This window comes from Sinohyriopsis cumingii, chromosome 4 (genome assembly GCF_028554795.1).
Source record: "Sinohyriopsis cumingii isolate HCF-2022 chromosome 4, ASM2855479v2, whole genome shotgun sequence".
Classification (NCBI taxonomy): domain Eukaryota; kingdom Metazoa; phylum Mollusca; class Bivalvia; order Unionida; family Unionidae; genus Sinohyriopsis; species Sinohyriopsis cumingii.
In genome coordinates this window covers 141,202,686-141,210,809 of record NC_142964.1, presented here as the reverse complement: position 1 = coordinate 141,210,809, position 8,124 = coordinate 141,202,686, and the positions used below count along the sequence as shown (strand labels likewise).

The following is an 8,124-nucleotide window of genomic DNA, read 5'->3' as shown; positions in this document are numbered from 1 at the left end:
CTCTTCTCCGACCTAGGATCCAAACAATCTAAATTAAATGATGACTTCACAATAGCAGATGGATAGCTGCACTTGCTAAGAAAAAGGCAACCTCACCCGGAGAAGACCAACTTGGCTATGAAATATACAACCATATCCCGGAAAACATAACCGAAATCATACTAGATCTACTTAATAACAGCTGGCAGAAGGGTCAACTACCCAAAAGTTGGAAAAAAGCTTTCGTCATTCCAATACCCAAACCTGGCCCAAACCCAAATGACATCAATGCATATAGACCCGTATCTCTAACTAATAATATATGCAAAATAATGGAAACAATGATTAATGACATACTAAAATACCGTCTAGAAAGCAACAACTACATTGCAGAAACACAAAGCGGCTTTCGCAACAAAAGATCCACCCTGGACCAATTGCTCAGACTCGTAAGTCGATAATCGACGCGTCTTTATATTTATCGCCCATCCATTGATATCGGGAACACGCTTGAGGTTGACATCTTAAAGATATATTTAGATAATTATCTTGAGGTAGGTCCGGTGTAAGGATGTTTTGCGCCATAAGCGAACTTTCCTTCTTGCGTCTCCCCCCCCCCCCCCATCCCTATCATTCGGGGCATCGCTCATTATAAACTGTTTATTAATATTACGTTCGGCATGATATTTAATTTCATTAATTAGTCTACATATTTAATAATAACAAATGAATAACCAGACAGTGTACTTCGTTTTTGGCACCCCAACAAATCTATTCGCCCGTGGCGGCCAGACATATCACCTATTGTGTTAAACCAGCCTGTCTTGAGGTGTTACCTATGGGCGCATGTAATATATGGGTGTTCTATTAGTTTGCTTAAAATGTTCTATGGAAATGTGACTTGAATTGCCGGAAATAACCATGTTTGTTTAGATGGTGGTGATATTAATGTTGTTTTATAGGCTATGGATACGATAGATGGTGGTGATATTAATGTTGTTTTGGCTATGGATACGAGAGATGGTGGTGATATTAATGTTGTTTTGAAGGCTATGGATACGATAGATGGTGGTGATATTAATGTTGTTTTGAAGGCTATGGATACGATATATGGTGGTGATATTAATGTTGTTTTGAAGGCTATGGATACGATAGATGGTGGTGATATTAATGTTGTTTTGTAGGCTATGGATACGATAGATGGTGGTGATATTAATGTTGTTTTGTAGGCTATGGATACGATATATGGTGGTGATATTAATGTTGTTTTGAAGGCTATGGATACGATAGATGGGTTAATCATCTGATACATTAATGTACCATGTAACAGTGTTCCTTGGCACCTAAGCAAAAGGTGGATATGTAGTGCCTATTTAAGATAAAGATAGAAAACTACTAAATATAATAAATTGCACAAAATTCAGGAATATAAACCATTTCAAATGTTAACAATGAAAAGTGAAACATAATAAACGTCAAACGTAAGGACGTTATAATTCCGTAAAATGTATATAAAATAATAGATAAAGGTTATGTTTGGACATAAATCATATTTAGAGACCAAAGCGCCGACAGTTAAGGCATGTACATGTGGAGATAACCCCATTATTACAATGTCCCTTAACTTACTTTATTTGTTAGGCTCCTATAGATTTTGCTAAAGAGGCACATATTATTCCCATATTAAGGTCGGATCATTTAAATATTTTACTTAATTTTTAGATTAGATTCCAATGAGTAAAGTAAGGTCTGCTGGAAATTTAAAGAGGCTTTTGACATATGAGTCTTATACGACTGAAAAGAAACATTTTAGGAGTGGAAATTAGAACAAAAATAACACAATACTAAAATGGCAATACATGATACATAAAATACTAAACATTTTTATAATTTAGTCCAGAAACAAATCTTAAATTAGAAAGTGCTATGATCAAGAATTATTAGAGAAATTAGATGAGTTGGCGAACAATTTAAACGATGAAAATAATGAGGAATATGAGACAGTCAGGTCAAATTTGGCAGCTATAGACTTGGAAAGAACAGAATGGGTTATTATGAAGTCAAAACTAAGATGGTAAAAGCAAGGGGAGAAAAGTAGTAGATATTTGTTAATTCCTGAGAGACGTAACTAAGCAATACAAATGTTAGTAAGATAATCGTTGATCAGTGTACAGAAAAACTAACCGAATTCCTTTTGCAAAGAACATCGAAACTATTATAGTAATGTTATGAGTCACTGTTCTTAAATTAACTAACATAAAAAAATTGAAAAGCATCAAGCTTTGTAAAATTCAACAAATAATCTTTTCCCTGGAATATACAGCGAAAATGAGAAAAAGAGCTTATGGCATTGCGAATTAAATCCCAAATAATCCAAGAATTACAGACAAAAGTCTAATAATGTAAAGTCCAGAATACAATTTAGTCCAAATTAAATCCAAAACCTGAAGATGACGATGTGTCTGTGGTAGTTCATTGAGTGTTGATGTGCCAACAGTCTTTAGTTGAATCACAGTAATATAATTCAATGTTTGAATTCACTACAAATTCGAATGAATGTCTCTATCCAAGAAGTTTATCAGGGCACTTTTGTATTTCCAGAGAAAATGATCAATCGAATTCAATAATTTGAAGAAATAAATTTGAGGCCAACTGGAAATCTTAAACCACTACTGCAAAATCCTTCCAATTGCACGTTTATATAGTTCTCTACTTGATCTCCGGTCACAATTAGCATTTTCTAAAATAAACTATTACCTAATGGAAAATAACTTTCTAGAATGATCCTGGTGTTTACAAAATAAAAATATTGTTTAGCATTAGAAACCAGAATAAGAATTATGTCAAATAAACAAAGGAAATTCCAAAACCAAAGACCTAGACCCAAATAAACATATTTACTTCTATTAATAATAATACTGATTTTAAACCATAATGATAGAGAATAATTTAGCTATGTATTAGTTGTTCACATAATAAATTCAATTCATGTCAAATGGAAATTAACTCAGTTTTTGACAAGGTCAATTTCATCATACAATGTTACATTACAATAGCATGTAATGAAATTTAAAAGAAAAATAATTACAAACCCCAACCAACTAGCTAACAAACAAATTACATAACAGTAATTCAAATAAGAGAACAGAGACAAGTGATACCTATGGTAATTTAAATATGAGAACATAGAAGAAGAGATGGCTATTATGGTACTTAAAATAAGAGAACAGAGAATAATATATATATATATATATATATATATATATATATATATATATATATATATATATATATATATATATATATATATATATATATATATATATTATAATTTGGATGAAAAAAGCATGCCAAGTTTAATGAGGGACATCACATTAAGTTCATGTGTAACTAATGTAATTGATATCATAAAACTGTTTATAATACAATCTTTGTAACTGAATAATCCAGGTCACAAAACAGAGATGTTTTAAGGACAAAATCATCGGAACAAATCAACCTTTACAATTACACTAACATGTATCTGAATCATCCTGACATACATTCTGTGGAAGTTGTGCGCCAAGCTAAAACCTCCATTGGATGTTTCATTTAGGAATTCGGTTTAGTTTCTGAGTTTATGTAAATGATTTATGCTTCAGGAAATTTTGTCTCGTATTTATTATTTATTTTTTATCTCTTCAAGCTGAAAATATAAATCCTTGATCTGATTGTTTCAAAGTTTTTCTTTTCCTATTCATTTGTGGATTGTCTGACGTATTCGGGAAGGCTATGCTTGGTGATTAGTCAAGATGGAGGTATCGGTCATGCAATTTTGATAGCGAATGACCAGAGCGTATTCTTGTTGCATGTCCGTTTGTGTGCCTGAACATGCATACAATTGTAAATCTTGACGTAGGTCCCGATATTGAAAGATATACACATTATTTCAAAATGCTCAGCAAAGATGTTGCAGTGGAAGAGAATGATGCAGGCAATACAATGGTCTTACGCGTTTAAGTTTAATTTGTCAATTATGGACGTCCAGTATATTACGCTAAGGTGGCCTTTCCAAAAAAGTGAAAAAAGACCGATCCTTCGCCATGCTTCTCAAATGTTACATAGATTAATGAGGCAGACTCCAATAAAAGTCATGGTAAAACGTTCCTGTTCTGTTCTTGCGAAGATAGCGAGACGTGATTTATGGGTCGCATGGAACGTGAACGAAGATGAGTATAAATTTATACAAATAGTGAGAAATTGGTCAGTCTCTTCTTTATCCTGATATATCTGCATGTAGATTGCTTTGTAAGGAAATGGTATCGCGTAGAAAGAGTGGATTTGATGCAATTCTTTGAAGTGTGTATTTGATGTAATTCTTCGAAGTGAATTCAATTCCACACACACTCGTAACTTTTTCCAAAAATATATATTTATTTAAATAAAATATAAACTCAAACAAAGTGAAATAATTAAAAATAACTTACAGTGTATGAATTCTTATAATATTATACAAAACAACTTGCAATTTCTTACTTATTTGGAAATTGCTCAATGGTATTCTTAATGAAGGCTCGAATGTGTTTATGTGTTATCGTGCCAGCACAACTGAATAATCAAGAAATAAATCCATACTGAATCCAAGGAACATATATTATAAAAAGAACACTAATTATTCTCAACGACCCTTGCAAATCTGGCGTAAGCTAAAGAATGGAATACCTGGTGGGTGTATTCTCATTATATATGTTATATTTACACATCAAATCAACATAACCCGATTCACTAAAAGATTTTGGAACAATTACATCGTATTTTTAAAAAACAAACTCAAATAGTCATGTTCCGATCTTCACAAACTATTGAGAACTAATACATAATTATGGTGTGCATGATGGCAAATGCACTTCTACTTAAATGTGATTTTTACGCGACCTTCATTCAAATAAATGCGTGTTGCATTTGACCTAGGAAACTGTTGACTTGACCTTAGCGATCGGCATTGGCTTATGAATGAGATTCTTACTACGCAGTGTACATACTATAGTCCTAGCCAGCCTTGAATTAAAGAATTTAAATATAACTGTCACAGAGTAAAACGACTTAAATCAAAGCTATATTATAATTTTAAAAAATGATACAGATATCCATAACACGTTTTATAGTAACGCTGTGCTGGTGCGTTCCCAAACCACAATTGATCAATCAATGCTTTAAAATCGTTTAAGTAGGTTTATCCGATAGATCAAACAATATTATGTTCACACTAAATAATGCCTCAGAAACAGTACTACACTACCCGTATGTATCATTCTGGGAATCACTCAAAACGTTCAAACGCTATCCAAAAAATGACAAAGTAGCAAGTTAAAGTCGGAAAATTGCGTATACAATGACAGAAGAGATAAAAGTTTTAGAATGTAATATTATTATTTTTTTTGCAGCGGACCCTTTGGATTATGAAGGGATGAGATATCATATGCAGATGCGTCAGAAGTTGAATCACTACTTAACTATATTCACAATGGTACTGTTCATCTTAGTGTTTGCATCGATGAATATATACATTACGAATTACAATATAGATGCCGAAAAAGAATATGGGATTGTTCTTGTGACCATATTATATGCTGTTGTTCTCACTCCATTTGCAGCATTTCCAATAGTGCTGGGAAATATTCTAGGAATCGTGTGTTTTAATCCATTTAAACAAGTGCAAATATATGGCATCGATTTCGAATCTGTCCCGAGAATTTGTTTTCGTATTGTAACAAAAGGGACCTACAAGAAGCTTATTTTATCAAATTTGTTAAACAATCTTGAAGTTTGCACCACTTGTGGACTCAGGAACTTTCTGTTCGAAGTTGTAACTGATGATGATATAGCAGGTATTAAGGACTTGTGCAAGTGTATTGTAGTGCCAAAGGCATACAAAACAAAAAGAGAAACTCTTTATAAGGCACGTGCCTTAAATTATTGTTTAGAACCCGGGGTATCTGATCTGGCAGACGAAGAATGGATCGTCCACTTGGACGAGGAGACAATGCTTACAAAGTCCAGCATATATGGCATTATCAATTTCATCAAAGACGGCAAGGCTGATATCGGACAGGGAGCTATTTCTTATGCCAACGGTGAAGTTCTGAACTGGCTTACTACATTAGCAGATAGCATTCGATTAGCATTCGATTATGGACTGTTCCGGTTTCAGCTAGATGTTTTTCACCGCCCTATGTTTGGTTTTAAGGGATCCTACATCGTTTTAAAACAAGGTATTGAAAAGGATGTAGGACTCGATTTCGGTCCACGTGGAAGCATCGCTGAGGATATATATTTTGCTTTACTTGCCTGGAAAAAGGGATACAAATTTGGTTTCGTCTTGGGAGGAATGCAGGAGAAAAGTCCATTCACTTGTATGGACTATATTCGACAACGACGACGTTGGTTCGTGGGACAAATGTTTACAGCGCTTAGCGGAGAAATTCCTTTTTATTGCAAAATGTGCTTGATTTTATCCCTATCATGTAACATTCTGATGCCTATAAGTATCTCCAACGTATTCCTAAACATTTTGTTCCCGTTAGCAAAGCCAATTATTATACAGTTTCTCACTGGTTTCCTGGGTGGAACATTTGCATTTCTTTACGGTTTTGGCGCCTACAGGTCTCTGCATGGGAGGCAATGGAGCATCAGCAAAAAACTTTTAGTGTCCATTGTCACTAGTTTAGTGGTCCTGCCATTATCAGCGTGTATGGACAGTCTTGCTACTGTTTGGGGCCTGTTTGTTCGTGACAAACAGTTTCATCTCGTTCAGAAGGACATTGATGAGTTTGAGAAGTTAAGGTCGCATGGACCAGCAAAGTTTGTTTGATTAATCAACTTTTGCTCTATTTGCAAGTTATCAGTGATATTACTAATTTTCGAAACTCGTGTTTCCTTGCGCCAGTTAAAACGAGTGAGGTTAATACATCGTTTGTGTCAAATTATGTTTCAGTACTGACCTGTGTGTGAGTGTTATTAACGAATATGTTGCAGTCTCTATACTCACTTCGAATGCTGTCGGTGTTTGTTAAATTTTTATTTCACATTCAATCATTAATACGATTTAAATGTATTAAAATATTGCTTGATTATATCCCTCATTAATAAGATAGACTTCATTTTCTGGTTGTCCATTGTATGTTACAAGTCTGTGCTACGATTACCACGTCATTCTCTTTACTGAAAAATCATCCGTCGCTTTTCTCGTGCTCCCAGTTATCTCCACAGACCATTTGATTGGACATGTATGCTTTCGCAAATACTCTAGGTAAATATGTAGAATGCATTTAACCTGCTGCATCACATACTAAATGGCGTTGCCTTAAATGAAAAACATTGTCTCAGTAGACGAGCGTGTATATTTTCTTTTTCTTTCTTTTTTGCAGTTTTCTTACACAAATCTGACTATTTTAAAGGCATGTATGCATGAATGGCCATGTTTCAGCAAACGGGTAGCGTTCACAGACTCCGTGACATGATCCAGTCAATACTCAAAAGACTTTCAACTGACCTATATTTTGTTTGATCATTTATCTTCTCTTTCGTTCCTTGAAAAGGGATGCAGCCATCATAATTTATGTATGTCCTTATTTTTTCTGCAGCCTGGTACATATCAAAACCAGCTTTAAGTTACCATTATGTTCCAATGAAATGGGTGCCGAGTTGTACCATACTAAAGGCAGCTGAATAGACAATGTTACCTTTTTCACTTATGAGGTTTTTTTTCCGCATGCGGGGTGGGACGGGATACGAACAAAATGCAGCGTTGGAATATGTCGAGAACGTCAGGTTGAGATGTATGTTCCTATGCCGTATCAAACGAGTTTTTTCCCTCACTCCTGAAACAAACACTTATGTATTTTTGTATTTATTACATATATCATTCATTCTCACATTCTATTCAATTTTTGAAATGTAGACTTTAAAAAAATAAATTAGTCATTTGGCATTTTACGAAAGATGTTACACCCTCTGAATATTCAACATGTGACGTGCATAACCGGGGATAGGCCTAGATATATACTGTACAGTTTGTCTGCATTGATGTACCCTTTAGCTTTGATTTTTTAAACAAAATTGTATGTGACATAATTCGATATATTTAAACGGCAGATACGAGCAAGT

At 34.1% G+C, this 8,124-nt stretch overlaps 1 pseudogene; it reads left to right on the top strand.

The window, feature by feature from the left end:
* The first annotated feature begins 944 nt into the window (after window positions 1-944).
* Window positions 945-6,829, top strand: LOC149802215 (glycolipid beta-1,4-mannosyltransferase egh pseudogene; annotated as a pseudogene).
* The last annotated feature ends 1,295 nt before the right edge of the window (window positions 6,830-8,124 follow it).